Here is a 20,649-nt window from a genome sequence, read left to right as displayed (position 1 = left end):
TAAAGCACCTTTCCGACGACCTTGTGAAATTCGCTGTGTGCATAGTGCTGTGCACAACCTATCAGATGATGTTGTACCACTGTTTCGCATGCACACACGCATACACGCGCACAAGCTCCTGTGCCACTGTCTCGTAATCGGTGGCTAGGTTTGTGCACTGATGCAGAATCGATCACGTTTGCTCCGCACTAGTAGTGGTGTTTGTGTTGCTCGCTGCCCGACCGAGAAACTACTGATGTTTGTTGTAGGACGGTCCATGGTGCACCAAACTATTGGAGCTCTCGAAAAATATCACGTCTCGGCTAACCGCATGTGGCTTGTTTATGTAAATTCATGTGCCATATACGTTACAAAGGAAGTTAACTGGCCAGCGCGCGATTTAATACACGTACAGTCCAAAACCCTTTAATAAGCGGTGACACGTGGTCAAACTTTGCCTACATTTCAGCTGACTCAGATCGTCACATCGGATCCCTCGATAAGTATATTTGACAGAAACCCACTGATCAATGGGAGCATCTCTTCTGAAGATCTATCTAACACGAAAGAGGATCCACTAGACTTTGAGCACCCAGAATTGTTGGAGTTCAGCACAAACGATCGCGGAATATTCGGTCACATACTTTTCCCTGTAGAACCTTTGTCTCCGGTCAGTGAACGAAAGCTAGAGCGCACACCAGTCAGTGACCACGAGGACCAGTTGGAGAACGAAGAAGCTCATAATCTAGCCAACAACGGAGGTATGTGTTTATTTGATTTGTGTGTGGTTTTTCCATGTCGTCAACTTTAAAATAGTTATTCTGGCCAATCGTTTCGTGAAAATTTCACACTTGGAACTCCTCCCATCTTGTCGTTGCTCTCGAGTATTGTAAACAAGAGTGGTTTATCTATTTGGTGAAATATTGTAGGGATCAATTGTGGCCTATCCCTTTACTGTAAATCAGCGCATTCACGGGAAAGGAGAGGGATATACCCGCCCTTTGGGGCATGCAAATGACATCGTCATGTGGTAGCATACAAACAGCCACGTCGGAACATGACCAGAATTTCGTTTTCAAATCTGAATATTTCCCGGGAAGATAATTAGCTGACTTTTTCGCTTATCTGGCGTTAAAACCACACAGAATAGTGAAAGATGTCACTCAGAATGATGTTGAGGTTTTTGAAACAGTGTTAAACATCAGCTACTCAACTACAAGTTTCATGCACTCCATCCAAAATACTTCTCACTTTCCATAGAGCCAAGAAGCCCCTCCTGCTAGCTTTCTCACCTTGATAAACTGTCATACTCTGGGAGAGTGTTACTCACTAGCCATGCAGAACTCCGAGAAGCTGTTCCATGCAGGCTTATTGTTGGCATAACAACTTTGATTGTCGTGAATGTTAGTGTGAGCACGGTACTGAGTGTTGGTTGACCTTCGATGCTAAATTTCATTGTCAACGTGGGAAAAAGTTATCCCACACTGACGACCACACTGCATATTTACAGACAAGTATTAAAACCAGTCGAAATTTGGAAATTTATCAAGAAAAGGAAGTTTTCAAGACTTGATGATTGGGTTCAGGTAGTAAACAGTCGCTGGTATACCAAGCGACGAATCTGTTCTGCTCCACACAGTGTTGCACATCGTGGGCTAAATCCCAGATAACTAAGGGAGACGCTTGTTGTGGGTAATGTTGTTGGAATAAACCAGAGTAAAATATCTGAAAATACCGGGAAATGTAACTGCGAAATTCCAGATGGGCGCGTTCATCGGAAAAATGTCATAAGACCAGGAAGGTTGTACCCGTTCAAGGAAGAAGGGTAACGCACGACACTTTATCATTAAGTGACTTTCACACACAATTTGAGCAGTACGTAAGGGAAACAAACATTAAGCCAAGCAAGAGTATATTGACCGGATGTGCTGGAAACCACTGAATAGATCCCAGCTGAAAGCTCAATAACACAGTGGTGAAATACACACGTTTAGGCGAGTACGGGCAAAGTAACTCCGCCAGTTCACACTGTTATTTAGTTACTTAATATGAATGATGTTTGATTCTAGTGACCGAGATTGAACTGTGATGGACTGTTTTTGATTCGGCTAGAATCGGGTAGCTTTGTTTAGTCAGTTGGAAAGCCTGGTTGATATTAGTTCCAGTGCGTTACGAACAAAGTAGTCCCATTACCAGTGGTCAAGCTAATGGACATGTTATATCAACCTGTTATATCAACCTGTTATATCAACCTGACTATTTCTTACTAATTGGAAGTTCAAAACAAAACTTCGGGTTGGAGAACGTAAGCAATAATGCGGTCACTGATAGTCTTGTAACCCGGAATGCAGAACACAGCATGTTGAGCGGCAGCTGTACTCAGGATGTACTCAAGTTTGCAATAATAAGCCCATCTGAATCCGTCAATCCCAGGGATATCCATGCCAGAGCCCTTTTCGCCCAAGTGAATTAAATGGACCGCTATGTTTTGAAGTTTGGAGTCAAGCGATGGAGCAAAATATTACCTTATACGATCCTTTAGTGAAGCCTTCACCACAAACAGTGAGTAATATAGCTTGAATACAAACTTACAATCAAAAAGGCGCTGACACCACTCGACACAACTTACACGAGGGAGGAAATTGCTCTCAATACAAGTCACAAATTATCAAAACCCCTGCCATCCTGAACTGGAAATCATCAAGCAATCAAAAAACACGTCATTGTAACAGTTTTGGAGAGTTAGGCGTCTAAAAAAGCACAATATTATCGCATATGCAAGAGGATGTTTCTACAAGCTGTTCGTCGCTGAGTTTTTGGTTCGAAAGCAGTGGATGGTTGTCTCGATATCCGCCAATTTGCATAGCACGTCCACCAGTAGTTACTACTGTAGTATCAGCTGATAGAGCGTTGTTCACTCCCTCAATCTTTTCATGCCATGTCACCTTGGATTTGACGTCTTCCGCAACTTGTTCGGGTTTTACCTCCCTGTTTGTGTGCTCACATTAAGCTGATAGTGCGCCATTCGAACTAATGTTACACTGTGTTTGTCAAGCGGTTGACACATCTGGCTACGGACAACTTCATTTGGTGTCTGTGACGAACCACGTTTGCATCACTTTGTTTGGTCTCCCACCCAAGCCTGGCACCTTAGCATTTGAGAAACAAATATGAATCACCCTAGTGACAGAGTAACTCTTTTTTGCATTTATTTATACCCCGGGAACTGGTCCACTGAAAACTATTCAGTAGTGCACTTGGCAGACTGGGAACAGTAGTTCTGACGTCCTGTCTTGGTCGGTACATGACATTCCCTAGACAATACTAGTTTCTGGACTGAGGTTAATTTGTCCCTCACCGAGTTCGATTACCAGCACATGACCCGCGAATCTGTTTTTCGTCTTCGAACTGGTTCAGCCGCAATACCTCGAGTACAGTACACTTGTGCCCGGTAATGGTTCACACTGAGCGAATCGCAAAGCGAACATTAGGGGCAGTGGCTAATTTAACCTAATCACAACGGACAACAGTTGCTTCATAGGTGTGTGTAAATTCTGACCGCCTAACACAAGTGACGGTGAGGTGTTTTCCTGTATGCAGCAGTAGTGTACCGAGTTTGCTAAACGTCTATGTACTTTCGCTCATCCTAGGGAAAATGTGCTTACCGAACCATAAGGAAACTTTGTTAATCTCCCAAGAGATATTCATCCGAAGGAAGTCATTTCAGAAAGGCCTGCAAATACGTCCTATGGCTCGAGACAACAAGTTTTCCAACTTTCTCGAGATTTCATAGCTTTGTTTGCTGACGAGTGATTGAAACCCCAAAGGTGCGTTCACAAAATATCGCAAAATGCAGACAATCTGTGGGTTTCGGATGAAACGCATCGACTTTGAACAACGTGAATATGAAGGCAAAACATTATCACTGAAAATTCCAAAGCTAACCCAGTCTGTTCGACTGTCCTAAGTATAAAGTATGCATTACTGTTGGTTGTATTTCTGTTGTATTTGACAGCAAAATGTTAGGCTCACCTCCCCACCTTCAATTCTACTTTTTCTAAACTTTCTGATACGGGTGTTATTCATCACGCAAAGTACTTCATCAGGGAACACTGTTCTGAAAGTCAGCCAAAACAACACACGAATAAGTGCTTTCTGATGTGAACGCAGATAGCATGAGTGACTTTTCAAGCCCTTGTACGGCAGAAGTCTTCTAATGATGCTGTTTCTTTGACCGTTGAGGGAAGTTCGTTCTACAGAATGCAATGTCAAAAAGAGACTTTGGAGCCAAAAGGACGAAGCAGATGCCTGAATCATTGGTTTCCAGTGTTCATTAGCTAGATGATTTTACGAGCGTTTCTGTTATTGGTTATAAATTGTGACACCTCGAGGTGAATAGAATTCTGATGAGGCTTTGTGGAAACAAGATAAAGCCAAAAGTTGAATAAGAAAGGTGATCATTCTGGTGAGATTATGAGGCATATAGGGTCGGTCCTAAAACAACGAGCGTTCCGCACCCACTGTGACTCAACAAGAAGATGAATCATGATTTAATCGTCATATGTTTTGGTGCAAGGTTCACAGAAATAACCTCACCACTTAGCATACGGCACGCGTGAGTTACCTGGCTATTCAGTACTAGTCAGACTCATAGCCGATTTTCATGCGTGCTTTAAATCAAGCAAGTAGTGTCCAGGTGAGATTGAGCGGGGTGTAATCGTTCAGCTGTAGCAACCTTTCGGTGTGTGATTGCCATGCCACCTGGAGGAAGCGCGAGGGCTGAGCTTCTACGAGATTGCCTAAGCCTAGACGGAAGAAGCCGAGATTAGGTTCGGACCACTGAACTTCTGGTCAGTATGTTCGTGTCTTGACAGTAAATATATCTGGAACTAAATTAGTGTATGATACCATGTTCCACATAAAGCTGTCATGGCTCGTCGTTATAAATGCGCCTTCCACTTCCCCATCTAGGATCTTCATAATGAAGAGTATACATGAAACTCATAGAATTATCGAGTACGTATGAACTATGCGAATGAATGTTCGGAACGAAGGAAATATCGAAATGCGTGCTGGAGGGTGCGAAACGCGATTACAGACCTGACCAACTAAGTAGAAAATAAGAGTTCCCGCCATCAAACTTGTTGCTTCGGATCATTGTGACATGCCACTTCCCCACTTTACTGATTTTCTTTAATGATTTTTACGATTAATCCCGAATTAATTTCTTTGAGTTTATCGGCCGATTAATTATGACACTTCCCTGACGTTCTCACCAGCCTTCTAGTGATTATTATCGGCCAGTCTTTCAGAGCAACAATTATTGATGCATGAGAACCGTGAAGATAGTTGTTTTCTAAGAACACTTTATCATACCGAAAAATCAAATCATTACTAGAAGTAAGAACCATGACTGATGGGAAGCAATCAATCAGCGAGGTCCTTCACGCATCCGTAGCCTACCTTCAATTTTTTTGCACAAATTATCCTATTCCGTCTAACCATATTACCTGTGGTCACTGAAAGCTTATGCTTCTTTTCTGTATATCAGATTAGTAGTACATCACGAAACCACGACATTTTGGTGAGACTTTATTCATTCCACAAAAAACACGATCCATTCGCCACTGTAGTCAGCTAAGATCAGAATAGGAAACCTTGGTTGGTAATTAATCAGGTGACTGTTGATCTGCTCACCGAGCTTGGCAATTGATTTGCAAACGTTTCGTCACCATACGGGGAGACATCTTCGGTGCGCTGTTGGTTGGCTAGTTCCTCTCTTCGTGTCTGCGTTTATATGGTTTACAAAGAGCAGCCTTTGCGCCCTTAAGAAGAAAGACGCCTTTATGTGGATCCAACTGTAATAGCCCTTATGCTGGGTTGAGATGGATGTCCAACTTTGTTACAGTCTTCGACTAAACGTGCTCCGCAGCAGCCTTCTCCTTATCATATTAGGTGTCCTTATTTTGATTGCTAGTCGCTTTTCTCAATGGCGTCCTGGCCTAAAAGACAACGACATCTATTTCTTCTGCTAATCATTTTGATCACCATTCGTCTCCGTAGATCAGTGTTTTTCCGGCCTGATCTCCAAGTACGACAAGCCAAAGGACATCTTCTGGCTTATTCAGCTAAGCTGTTAAACGACCTGTATAGACATCATATCTAACTAGTGAAAGCTTACCAACAAGTGATAGCAGGGTGAGCTTGACCCACTGTGTTTAAAACATATCCGACCCAGAGTTCCGCGAACTGTCTTACGCTATCCTGGCCGTAGTAGCTGGTCGAGTACTCTCAGAACTTTGGGATTTGTTCCAGTTGTTTGATTTTTCACTATCAACAGCATGTATTTATTTCGTAAGCACCTGGTATTGGGAGGTTAATTTCATTCATGAGCAACCTGCACTATTTGCACAAGTGCACACAGACCATTCTCTATTGGTATACAGATCAATTTCCCACAGAAATATCCCTTTATTGTAGATGGGGTATCGAACTTCTGCTTCTATGATCTTCTATTTCCTTATGTCATATTTCATCTGGATCGGTCTGTTCACACAGGCAGTGCAACTGCACTTTCTTGTTTCCGTCCATCCTAGTGAAAGAAACCGCTTAGTGAACAGAACAAGCGAATCTGCTCCAAACGAATTAGCATGATGGCAATATATCGAAATGTTGGTAGCTCATCTGCCGTCATTGGTTGTTGGTCAGGTGACTGTTGACTGTTCACCGAGCCTAGGAATTGTTCGCAGACGCTTTGTTAATCATCAATGCGTGCATCCGTGATGTCTCCACGACTGGCGACGGAACGTCCATAATCAAGCTGTCATGCTCGGTGGGCTGACCAACAGCATTTTTTATGATCTCGTGGGAGCTGATGTGCCATTTAACCAAAGTGTCGTCAACCTTGTCTACAATAACACGTTCAACGGAATTCTAGAATTAATGGACTGCCTGACCGTTTCATCATACAATGCAATGAGCGAATGGCTCCATCAAAGATATTGCTTAGGCGAACAAATTGGGTTGACCTGTGGCGTTATCTTGGAAGAGCTGATAATGGCTACTATTTTCTACTTAGAACCAACAAACTCCACACTGAAGTTTAGAAGAAGTGCATACCACTGGCAAGCCATCAGCCAGTGAACTCATAGTTCACTCTGGGTCTATGATACCGTTCACCTGGTGAACTTTGATCTGGATTGATAGACAGAAATCGATTGTCGATCAAGTTATAATGGAGTGTCTTAAGTTTGTTTTGCTAAGCAGTCCCCGCCAATTCGTTTCCGCGTAAACCGCCTATGTTTCTGTAAAATTGCACAGGTGTCGAGTGGTTTAGCCATCTGTTTCGGAAGTTCATTTCCGAAACCAGCCACTCCTTACTCGCAAAGAATTTCTAGACCTATGTTTTTTTTAAATTTCCATGGATTGAAGGATTGTGCCACAGCAAGCTTGAAGAAAAAGTGCCTTTGGTGCACTTCCGTGGGTCGAAAGGATGATTTCGGTCTAACCCGGGAAATTTGCCGGACACAGAAAGTGATTTTTTCGTGTTAAGACTGCTTCCAGTAGGCTACCAGTTTGCTTTTCGACCGTATTGTGTATGGTTAAGATTGGGTCTCTGCTAATCTGCTACAACGGGAACACCCCCTTATGAGCTCGTCCAGTATAGAGTATAGAGACATCCACTCACCGCACTGCTGAGATGAGTTGATGGGTCACGATTCTTCCATTTTGATCGATGTGTGCAGTTACCGTTGAAAGTCCCCCTGTAATAGATTAACAGTGGCTTTCTCGCATGCACAATGTGACCGCGAGAGAAAACTGAAGTGAACTTCTGCAAACATCTGAGAATGACAGTAGATATGAAGAACTTCACCTGTCTGAGATAACCTCTGAGGTTATCCTTAAAAGTACAAGTCAACGATTGGTCACGAGGACCATGTGGATGCGGACGACCGAGGAAAGTCACTCGAGACGAGAATGGATACTGGGCATATTGATGGCTTGTCAAGTAAGATAAAAAAAGCTACGCTGATCTGGACGTCTTTTCAACCGGTCTCATTTTACGCTCTTGCTTAGAGAGCCGAAGAATGCGGTTATCATGATGCCGAGTACTCAACCTTGCTTACCATGCATTCGGTTGCGTTCCTCTAGTAATATGGCTTGGGAAGTGAAACTGCTTTTTGGAGAGAGCGATGATAAATTAGACAACAACCTTGGTTGAGAAAAAATTGGCTGATGAGCGCCACCACCGCTCGCATGGAACCGAGTTGTTCAACTCGGAAAACAGACAAATGGCTATTCACACAACTCTAGCAACAAAACTTTTCGCCATCAGCAGACAGTCTATTCTGGGTTCACCTTGACATTCATACCTATTTGGGAAACGAAGAAAAGCTTAACGAGCACAATCTTCTGTTCCCCCAGGCTGAGCATTGGCAGGAATATGGCGACTTGTTTTTTTTGCGAAACGTAACTCCTTGAGGCAGCACAAAACTACACATCCACTGCAAGCTTCAAGCAGGGTCTTGGAATAGATCTCGAATGGTCTTTCTGTCTTCGACAATAATCAACGGTCAAAGAAAATCATGAGCCTAATGGAGGAAATTCAAGCCACAGTGTCCGTCGCATCGTATTATCATTTGGGTCAAGTCACTTGAGGCATACAGCAGACAGAGTATGCGAAAGCCTGCTACCGATGAAATTCCATTTCTTACAATCCCACATATTCTTTCTTCCCCAATGTTATTAAACTCTTGACTGGTTTCAGCACAGAGGCTGACGGGTCTGATTGTCCTTCACCATCTTTGGTCTAGTTAATGAGCGACCGTCTGCAATAATAGCGTCGGACACCTTGAAATAACTATTCAAACTTATAAACTGGACCACCTTAGTCAATTTCACTCATCGTACCCTGTGTATGTAGGTGGGACTGGAGCAACTGCGACCTACTCGAGTGGTAGTCTTGATTTAGGCAGAGGAAATCCGAATACTGGCACATGCCTACTACTTACATATTCAGTTGTTTTGTTGTAGCAACTAATTCAGGCATACTGAAAACTGCTGTGGCATGTAGGGCCTGCCAGAGACTCAGTTCCGAACTCAAACGGACTACATTTCTATCAGTCTAGAACGATGAGGATCGACCACTGCTTGAGGTCTCTCAAGATTTGTTTTATGTACTTTAGCCAATCATTTATCTGCAAACTCCTTTGTTGGAGCTTTTTAGGTCTACTTAGAATGCACACATCTCGACTTGCCATATGCACTGTCATGCACTAGTGAATCGAGCAAGAGTACCGGTGCTTTCTTCTTCCGTAGGTGAACAAATTAACTGTATGGTATAAGCATCCATAGCATTCATAACCCAACTCGAAACGCTCCTAGAAACTGTGTGGAACTCGTGTTCAGGGCCAGAATTGTATGAACTTCACAAGGCCAAATATTTAGAATGGGAGAAAATTTCTAGAGCCGTCGTACTTTGATCCATTTGGTCTATGAAACATTTGCTTGAATGCTCTTCCTCAGTATAACCACGCTGGCTCCTGACATCCATAAAGTAAGAACATTTGGATAGCTGGGTAGAATATATTGAGCAGGTGTCTCAGATCCATTGATCTCATACTGAACTGAAAGTTATTTTGCCCAACTTTTAGGACTTACTTCCTAAGTTTTACCATTCCGATGAAGATTATTCGGCCTAAACAACTGGGATACTTATCTGTGAAACGGGTAGCTGACTCACTTTTTCTCAGGGTATTCGTGAGGATCGTAGCCATACGAAAGAAGTCCGCGCAAGAGCCTCAGTAATTATACAATGTATTTTAGGGCTTTGATTACGATGCCCAGCGTCGTACACTGACAGTTTCAAGCATGCTCATCTGGAAAATCGTAGCCGGGTTCATAACGAATCTGCGATTCAGCTGTAACACCCCTTTGATGCTCATTTGTCATACCACCCGAAGGAGGCACGAGGTCGGGGTACTTCCAGGTTTCTCAGGCAGTTGAGACGCCAGGCTTGGGTTCGAACCACGAACCTCCCGGTTAGTAAGTCAGTGAGCTATCTTGAGCTCAACCGATTTGTGTTTACTAGAACTATTGATGATTCCCAGCTTGAATGAACCCGACCCACTCTGAATCGATGTTGCCTGAACTATTTAACGAAATTCGACCTCTGCTTGCCTACCACGCCGTTTCAACCCTTACCGAGTGCATTAGAATTTTAAGGGAGAGATAATTACCCCAAGAGCAGAAAAGTGAGCAGCACTGCTGTTACGTATAGGTCACTTGTTGATTGAAACAAAACAACTATTTTCTTTCCAAGCTCGATTCACGCAGAACACTCGCATGAGTTTGGTTAAGGCCAAAACATGGCTGCATAATAATGCAGGTCGAACTGCACATACTAAGTGCAGCTGAATGTAATCCAAACGTTGGCCATTAGTCAGAGGTCTACAAGGTAGCTGCCGTAGGCAGAATGAGTCAGACTATGGCACGTGGATTTTAAAAATTCAGGTCGGTTAACTGCTGGCCGGATACCCTAGAGATCAGTAGTCACAACAACAACGAACGTACGCAAATATCGGTGGGAAGAGTGTTGGCTAAAGTAGAGGCACACAGTCAGATTATCTGCATAACTTTACGGCAGGGCGACTGGTTTTACTTTTCTGGCAGTAAGTACTTCGGCTTTAAACTGATTATTCTTGCTGTCAGCCAATAAGCGGTTCACCTTTGAGAGAGTCGGCCCTACTAACTAGGTTTGTGACCAAGCAAATCACCACCTGATGTCTATTCTGGGTTATCTCAGAAAAGTGGTCTGCCTCTAATTTCGACAACCGGTGACATCACTCATTGATATAACTTGGCTCATTGATAAACAACCAACGAAACTGGTCAAGTGCCCAGAGGCAGTGACACTTGTGTGAATGCAGACGTGGTCACGCACCTCTCTCCCATGTGCGCCTAGCTGAGTTACCGGCTCTTCAACAGGAAAATGATACAACCGGGTTATTCCCTATGGATGTGGTTCAAACGTGACTCAAATCAAGGTTTTAGTATTTGCATGGCAAAATAATTCTTTGAATGGCCAATGTTCATAGTAATTGGAGTGGAGAAAAGTCGTGAAAATCGGTTCACCATGGCTTTTTGGTTTCAAAGTAAACAAGTTTTAATTCCATCGTCACCATTAATTAATTGGTAGAATCAAGGTTATTTTTGGCATGCAGTACACGATGGTTGGCAGACCAGGGTGTCCGTCATTGAGGTGTGTGACCCCATTGTGATCCAAAAGGGTAGACTGCCGGCAACCTATTTAGGACTATTGGTTCAAGTGCACAATTTTACCATATGGACACGTCATAGAATTTTCGATATGTGACATAGTTTCAGCCGACAGTTGGATGGCAACACTGTCAGCAGTGGCAATTATCCACATCTATTAGTTGAATCTGTGGGCTACACACACTTCGAAGAAGCTTTGGTGCAGCTATCGGTCATATCTGTCGGTGGTTCTAGCAATATCCAACACCATCTAAGCACAGAGACTTTGTTTTGCAATTGTGGACAGAAAAAAATCGAAGTCTATTAACTCGTAATCACTGTAAAACTCTAGGTTTTTTAGTTGAACCGCGTACAGAAAATGAACGTCACAACAGGTGCACATCGAGAAGCCCAGATGTGACTTTCAGTAAACGGACAAGATAATCTATATACATTCACTAATGCAAAACTGGCGCCAAACTTAGGCGCACACCGTAAGAGCCAATCGGTGCCCACATGCCAGTTTCAAGGTCAAAAACTGATAGCTCGGTTCTGTACAGTCAAATGTCCACCTGTAACCACGCTGCCCAACGCCCATCTTGTGTGCGTAGAAATTTTATTATTTGGTTCATGGTTTAACACAGCATATCCAGGCGTCTTTTGTAGTACATAGACAGGTGTTCAAGCACCATAATTTATCGTAATTCGATTTTACTTGGAGAATTGAAGCACCAGTTCTTAGAACAGTATCACTCGCACGTAAGCATCTCTAAGTTTGCGAAATACACTTATTTGCAAGCAAATTTGGTTTTGTGAGAGACTCACCTGAAACCCAGCTGAATTGATTGTTTGTAATGTGTCCAGGCAACCGGATGTGCTGCACCAGGCCTCTTCATGTTCCAGTTGCTGCGACATTCAAAATATTCCGGTACATGTATATACGTAATGCACTACGCATAAGGTTGCTGAAACTTCTTCGGCAAAACACGACCGGTTTCGACCTTCTTGAGGCTCATCAGGTGGGTGCAGTCCCCGGGTTTCCGTCAACCTTATGTTTTACTTCAAACCCAATTTCACAAAATTAGCGAAATACACTCACTCGCTTTAACAGAAAACGTTTATGTATCTTTTATGAGTTACTTTATATAGATTCCATAAAAAAGACATAATAAATAGCACGAGTTTGAATTTCTTCACTGATCCTCCAAAAACCTCCGTGAAAGTTCGTTCATGTGCTTCTTCTTATCTTACTGGAATAAGTGAAGCCACAGCAGTAATTCCGCACAGAACAAGGACCTTTGATATCATAAGAAGCTTGCTGAATACGTTTGACATCAGAGTAGCATAGCAAAAGGAGATAACTCTACGGTCAGTGTTGATGCAGGTAAAATTTATTCCTTCCCCCCGGTTGATAAACCCATGGACTGTGTGTACAAAATGAAAGGCACACCGAGATACCGGACACCAGAATCTGTGGGTACAAGTGGTGCTTAAATGGGTCAGTTGAATATCAGGCTATGTTCCAAGATATTAATCTAGGGACATTACCGAAGAGTGGTCACATAATGGACCTGAAAAATGGGGATGTGTTGAAACAAAGGACTAAGATTTACGCGACACAGACTAGTAGTCTTGACTATGGAAATCGTTAAGCATCCAAGAGTGAATGTAGTGGAGGACGTATAGCTTGCAGGCGTGCGAAGAGCAGTTTGCAGTCAACCGATCTGATGTGTGGCGGCGTAGGGTCATTATTGTAGTGGTCTGGCCCAACTTCAATCCAACTTTCCCAAGGCCTCCAAACCCACACAGATCACCAACGATATCCAAGGGGAATATCCCATTAGAGTTCCACAAACCGGAAGAGAACGGCCTCCAAATGCTGTTCACCTTGTTGATAATTTCCTCCTGAACCATCATTGTAAGTGTTACCAATCCACAACAACCAACGACAACTCTCGACTAAAATTCAGCATTGACTGAGTCAGCTGTTTGGTCCTCCGTCTGTCTAGAACCCGGCCAATTTGATGACCTATTCAGTTGGCCTGACGAAGCTTCGCTTACCAGACCTATTCAAAACCTCTACTTATATTCTATTCCCTGAAAATGAACAGATCTTAGCCCAGGAAGGACTTGGTTACTTCGCACCACGTTGTGACTACAAGTGTGTGTGCAAAAAATGGAGTAAAACTGGGTAGAATCACATGTTACCGGTGGGGACTTATCGGTCTACTGTGCCTAAAATTTTTATACATACCTCAGTTCCCACAATCCATGTTGCTGATAGACACTGTGACTGTCCACTCCTGTCGGCTAGAATTTGGTGTTCCGTTGACCCGGTTAGTGTTGTCCTACAGATCCCACCTTGTCTACTCAAGATCCGTTATTGGTAAGAAATGTCGACTGATATCCATAAGACCAAAATGATTATAAGTTCTGCAATGTGGCCACAAAATCAGAAATTAGGTGGAAATTCAGAGTTATTAAAAGGCTGGTCATTTTTCGTGTGAACCAACTGTCAAGCTTTTGCTTGAATATGCTCAGATTTATGATACCGTTAGGGGTGAGAACGTTGCGCGAAAAAGTGACAGTAGGACAGGAGTGTCATTTTTTTACCACGGCGATGATAATACTAGTCAACTTGGAACTATAAGGGTGCACTTTTTGTTTACATGTATCGTCCATTCTATTTCCTAATTACTGCTTGTTAAAAACCTCGTCGTGAGAGAAGCTCTCTAACGACGGTCCCTCCTTCAACCACATAAACGGAAAGTGGCTAGTTTTTCAACGAAGGGAAGAAGGGTGAATTTTACTCACTGGAGAATTGACAAAGACAGTTTATTTCATATTCGGTTTTAAGTCGATGGTATTCAGACGGCAGTCTGAATACTGAGCATAACTCCATCTGACTGTACTGTACAGTATGCGGGTGCCAACCTGATTGGTTTGTCAGGCTAGGTGAGTTGGTTGACCTTTTCTGAAAGATGACTTTCTTCATTTGTGTGAATGGACGGCATCTGAGCAGCTTTTATCTCTTTAACTTGCTTACTAAGGGACACAGAGCTTAAACCACATAAGAGTTTTGCGTTTCAACGTAGTGGTGATGGCGCCCGGTCATTCCGGAAAGAGTTCTGTGTTTTTAAACGGGGTTTGTAGAAAGGATTTATGGGACTCGTTCAGAAACTATTTAGGGGCCTTGGAGGGACTGGCCAAACTGTCTCCAGAATAGGGAGGGGCGTTGACTTGAAGCAAAGAACGTATACTGTCGAAGATGACTGTTTGATAAGCTCGAAAGTCGGAAGAGGCTAGGAAGTTTTCTGCAATTTGTCTACACTTCTGATTCCGTCTGTGATTTTGACCCAAAATCTTTTTGAAAAGTGTTTGATAACATTGCATTCATAACCATTCTTGTTACAAATGTCCCATTTCTTACGTCTTTCTACTCGACATATGGCAAAACGCAATACTAGCCCGAAGTTCAGGTTTAGCATCACCTTGGATTCAAGCAAACCCCGAGTAACGTGCCATAATTCTAATCGGTCAAATGCTTCTTCCAGATGCCACAAAAACAGAGAACCTGAGTCTTTCCAACAGCGTAACCAGTAGAAACATTATCCGCTAGGATACAGCGAGTCCTCTGTTTTCTGTTTCCGTCAGGCAGGAGACTAAGAGGTCAGACAGAAGTGTTTCTTGAATCCCTGGTCTTAAACAGTTTACTGCTTTTGCGCCAAACCCGAACGGGCACTTCTTACGCATTTGGCCTTTGTATTTTTCTCTTAAAGCTCTATCAAAAGTGTATTTTTAAGAGGAAGATTGCGCATACTTGACTGTTTGGAATGAAACCGTTTACTCTTTCGAATGCCACCCTTCCTGTCCAGGACTTAGCATAAACGGAATGATAGCAGTTAGCACATGTTCCTTCAGTTGTGCGCGCAAGTCCAACTGTCCCGAGCATTGAAAAACAAAATACGACAATAATTAAGACCAACCTACAGTTTTCTAAACGCCTGCTGTCAGACACACTCGACGTGTCAAACATTTTTCTGATCTACCACACACTCCGGAAAAGTATGAAGTGTGTGGACATAAATGGGAGAATATAGAAAAAGATTAGTCTCCTCGAAGAAAGCATGTAATCGGTTGTGCCTGATGCCAGTAAATGGTCCAGTTACATTTCTTGTTTGTATGCATAGCTCTCGACCATAATCGGGTGACGCCAAAGTAAATTATCTAGTGCCTTCTTGGCGTACGCAAACTCGAATAAAATGCAGTTTGCAGTCGACTGGCGATGGGTATCTGACTTAGCAGACGGGACGATCAGAACACTACGGAAGGACCCGAAACAAAAGGGAGCAAATACGAATGACAGATTTTATAAAACGGTATTTTTTAACCAAAAAACCCCGTTCTGTGAAGATCTGGAAGTGGCGAAAACACCACGATTAACAACCTTTTTTCAGCTGTATTACAAATTGGTTGGCAAATCCACTGTTAAGTGTATCGATGTAGTTTGGTCGAACACAAGAGAAAGTCTTACCTCTTTGCGTGAAGTCGCATTGATCTATCGTGAACGAATGAGAGCAACGTCACCCTTCTCCTTGATACACCCTTTTATGACCCATCAGGTGGGCACAGTTTTGTAATTGCCGTCATACAAGAGAGATTTAGTTGAGTCTCTCGAGAAGACCTGGTTGATATGCAAATGAGTGTATTTTCAGTCAACCTTGTTTCATGCTTGAAAAACAAACTGGATCTTTATGAATTCGCGCATTTATTTTCTCATTAAGATGGCGTTAAAATGGGCTTTATAGGACTCTTCTACACAAGTCGAATCCATGCTTTCTTGAATCGGTACTCAAGAGGTCGAAATATTGCCTTTGACTAAATAAACGGCAGATTGAACTGAATTCTCATTGGGTGTCCCCCGGTTTGTATTGTAATATTCGAACTGAATGGTCAATTCAGCATTCGTTTTTCTGGTCCAGTGCGAAACGAAGCTGACGGAATTTTGGGGACCGCATTCAGTTGATGGTTTTACAGTGTGAGACTGATAGTAGTTTGTCTTTATCAACCCATGTATGCATGCATATTTCGAACTCAGCTGGGGTATTATGACATCCAAAGAATATGATTTAGCGCGGTCCAAAACAATCGAATCGAGGAAGCCTGGTGTTTTACATATTTACCTGTATCGATCTGTACCATCTGAATGGTACTCGTTTCCTTCTTGGCCAGGTATTTTGATTGGTCTACGGATGAAGGAAGATAGGGGGCCAGACTTACAACCGCTCGTCTGCAGTATACATTATCAGCATAACTTGAGGGGGCCCTAGTCAATTGGGACAGCCGGCGTAGATATCAATCGTTTGACCTATCAAACGGATCATACTCCACTTGAATATTTCCTTGTTCAAAATTGGTAAATCGATCTCTTCGATCGTACACTTATGGGGCCGTTCCAACAGCTTTACATCGCAGGTCAGATGTTCGGAGTTCAAATTCTTGTATGACCAAGTGTATGCTCTGAGAACGAGCTCTAGTAACAATTAGGCTAGAATACCCTTTGGTTGGACCAACCACAATAATCGTGCCCCAAAAGCAAGAAGGCTTTCAAAGCAAGCGCAAGATTACTACAAAGGTGCATTACAATAACAGTGGCCCGTGATAATTTTCCCTGAAGGTGGAACCTTACCTAAACCACACATATTCGATGAACAACTGCTGTTCTCACCTCAGGGTTAAGCGACAAACAAATCTCTTCATAGCATGTAGAGAATTACATAGTCTTAGTTGCGACAGCAATCGGCATGTTTTTACCACTGGACCGGTAAACGTCCCGGTTTTACAAAGCAGACAGTGACTCGCTTGACCATGAAAATTAAACCGGCACGTGATATTAACTGAACTGAACTGTCAGTGCCAGAACGAAGTTCGTTGGAAAAAGTACCCACGGACATGTTTCTTGTCAAGTCAACCGAAAAAGGAGCTGTCAAGTCCAAATCTTTGTTATGCAGAATTCCATTGGCAATAATTACCCTGCTATTCATCGTCGAAAAATAACAGTGACGTTGATGAACGGCGCCAATATAATGTCAGTATAATGTCTCAATTTACGCCAGCTGGATAAACCACGAAAGAATGATTGAAGAGACCCAAGTCTACCGTGCTAATGTAAAAAATAAACACACCGTCAGATTTTCTAGGTTCAACTGCTGATCTCTCCCAGAGTGGTCTACTTAATTACAGAGTGCTACTTTTTCGGCTTATTTTTAGCTACATTATTTCTTGTGTATTTCATAGGTTAGAGTGAGTGAGATTTCCTAAGGGTGGCTTGCTTCCTGTGGTCAATTCTGAAAATCCACAATACCTAGAGAAACGCTTTCGTTTGTTTTGTGAAACCCGTGGCTCGGGATCTGTCAGTGCTCCCTCTTCTGGGAGACACTCCCAATAGCAGCTTCCAGACTATTGATATGCTTCCTCGTAATGTGATAACCAGTGATATTTTTACCGCATACTTTCTGCGTTATGATTTTGGTTTGTTTTTTCAACAGTTTTAGTGATGGATGCGCGGAATTTTCTACTTGGTTTGAAGTGAATACTCCACGTGTTAATCATCCTGACATTTCTCTCGTTCACACATACCAGAGCAAGTTACTGAGCCGACCGAGGTCCTCAAGTTTTAAGGATTGAATTTAACTAGGAATCGTCATACACGATATTTTATGTCAGAAACCTATTCTTATAAAGCTCCTCAAACAACAGTAGCTATCGAGGAAGTCAAGAGATATTCAGTTTCCGTTCCCTACTTAATCCCATTCTTTGGAGTCATCCGAAAACTCATTTTTGAAGTGCAAAAATGGTATTGTGTGCATATCTGTCAGCCAAGCGATTCCTCGCCAAAAAGAGTCTATGTTCATAACGTAAATTCTTCGATGTAGTACTCACCAAATAAATCCTGGTCCATGTCGCAAGGTGGTGTTTTCACTTGTGAATGAACCAGCCTTTCATAGAAAGCACAAGTGTCTACTCTTTCACTTTGAGGTGTTCATATTATCCAAAGTTGTTTCATTCATAGGGTTGTTTCTTCTTGGGAGGGCCCCTCAAATAGTAGGAGGAGAAGGACTTTGCCATTATCTCGAGATTTCAACTCTTGAATAAAACTGTGAACAAGCATACCTCCTGAGCTGTGACTCTGCCAGTTCCATGTTGCATTGCGTGTCCTCAAAAATTTGGTGAACACATATCATGATTATTTATGGCTTTCTCGTTATGAGACAGTCAGATGTCAGTCGGTATCGTTCCATCAAACTGGGTAGTTCTGAATTCAGGATGGTTCCCTACCCTAGCTTCGAACAGATACTTTTATGCTCGCTTCCAATCTGAACTATCTGATGTGCCGACTACAAGTTAGTGACTCTGGTTTACACGAGGTTTTTTGGCCATAATTTTAGCTTGACTATCAAGCGATTGCATTGTCTCCTGGGTCAAATTTTTATCTTCTGATAGTTGTTAATTTGCCGCGTGCTGTGTTGACCTAACGAATTGACTTACGTAGGCTTTGCATGCTGCAATGTGAGTTATTCCTTACATCCAATCCAGTAATCGTGACTCCTGACGAGCACGGAGCGCATTGTTTATAGAATAATCAATCTGTACCAACCAACCACAATGACCTGTTCAACAGTTCTTGTTGAAAAAGTACAACAAAAACATTTATCTGCTTGGCATTAATCGATTTGAAAGCTTCCTGGATGTCAGCACGCACTGTATGCGTGTTCTTCCTACTGTTCACAGGAGCACAGAATTTATATGCCCATTCGGTATTCAGTTATTTTTGGCTCACAAATGTTTACGTACAGTGTACAGCAGCAGCAGAGGCAGAAAAAATCGAATAGCTTTGCTAAAGATCACCAGATGTAACACCTGCTTATGTTAATTTGTTCAAATTCCAATCATGGGCAGCATCAGCTTAAAAAAACGGTAGTTACCAGGTTCAGAACGAAAGAAACTCTCATTGTCGGAACCTGGAATGTATAACAATGAATGCGACAAATCAGCCTGTTTCATGAAAACCGTTTTCACTCATTGCATCATGCTCAAACCATCTCCAAGAAAAGCCACTCGGGTCAATAGTGAAAATGAAAGCGCTAGAAGATTATTGGAAATCGAAAGAGTGAAATCTATTTCAACTAGCCAGGGCCATACGTAGCAAATGATTATCGAGGTTAAGGTCATTGTGGTTTCCATGGACTAAGAATTTTAAACGCTGGCATTACACGGATACTCAAATTTAAATGCTATGTGAAATCGTTTTACACACTTCATAAACAATTTACCACATTATTGTCACTTTTAAAAACATTAATAGATTCCAGCACGCCCAACTTGTTCATGCATATGGATCCTCAGCTTTGCTATTGATCAGGGCGTCATGTATCTATCATACGATGTAGACCATGCTGACAAGCCAAGTGCAGTAGGATAGCCCGAACGTTTATTGGTATCTTCTGGAATTATCAAACAGTTCACTGAAATTTGAACCGGGATCTCGTTATACTTGATTGGTGGGTCTGATATGACTGTGTGTGCCGTCCTGGGGAACGCCTTGCTGTGCTTTGTTCCGTCACTGACACATTTCCACTATAGACTTGCAGGAGGTAATAGATTCCAGCACGCCCAACTTGTTCATACACATGGATCCTCAGCTTTGCTATTGATCACGGCGTCTTGTATCTATCATACGATGTAGAACATGCTGACAAGCTAAGTGCATTAGGATAACCCGAACTTTTATTGGTATCTTCTGGAATTATCAAAGAGGTCACTAAAATCTTGAGCCGTGTTCTCGTTATACTTGGTTGATGGGTCTGATGTGGCTGTGTGCACCGTTCTGAGGAACGTCGTGTTGTTCTCTGTTTCGTCACTGACATTTCCAATATAGACTTGCAGGAGGGCGAAACCCATGATGAGCTGCCGAAATAGTTACACCAACATTGTTAGTAGTGTTCCACCAAGAAAATTACCTGGAATAGTTTACCCCAGTAGGTCAGTAGGTCAGTGCAAAGTGTGGATCAGTAAATGAGCGGGTCCATATGGCTGATATTGCGAAATACTTTATCAAGTTATGGTGATTCTTAAAACCAATGGGCAACCCTTTACAACTCATACGCGGGTAAACACGCATGTAAAGCTAAAGGCACTCAAATCGCTGCGGCAAACGTCGTTACACTGTCATTAATCTGAGGCGATAAGCTAGTCACGTGGCCGTTATAGACAGACGAACTATGGTTATCCTCAGCCTGAAACCAATATGGTTAGTGATATTTCCAGCTGAGAGACGAAACCAGAACAAGACGGATAGTGTGATGTCGATGACATTCTATCAACTCTGTGCGCTATGTCAAGAAAAAGCATGTA

The 20,649-nt window shown here is 42.6% G+C and overlaps 1 protein-coding gene across 1 annotated transcript in view; it reads left to right on the top strand.

Annotated features, from left to right (window-relative positions):
* Positions 1–318: 318 nt before the first annotated feature.
* T265_08803 (hypothetical protein) overlaps positions 319–20,649 on the top strand; it is a gene marked incomplete at both ends in the record, with an annotated part of 63,137 nt that continues 42,806 nt past the window's right edge. Inside the window, one exon of the mRNA XM_009174710.1 lies at positions 319–740. The remainder of the gene's footprint in view (positions 741–20,649) is intronic.

Source organism: Opisthorchis viverrini (genome assembly GCF_000715545.1).
Source record: "Opisthorchis viverrini unplaced genomic scaffold opera_v5_237, whole genome shotgun sequence".
Classification (NCBI taxonomy): domain Eukaryota; kingdom Metazoa; phylum Platyhelminthes; class Trematoda; order Opisthorchiida; family Opisthorchiidae; genus Opisthorchis; species Opisthorchis viverrini.
The sequence above is the reverse complement of the archived record's forward strand: the minus strand, read 5'-3'. Positions and strand labels throughout refer to the sequence as shown.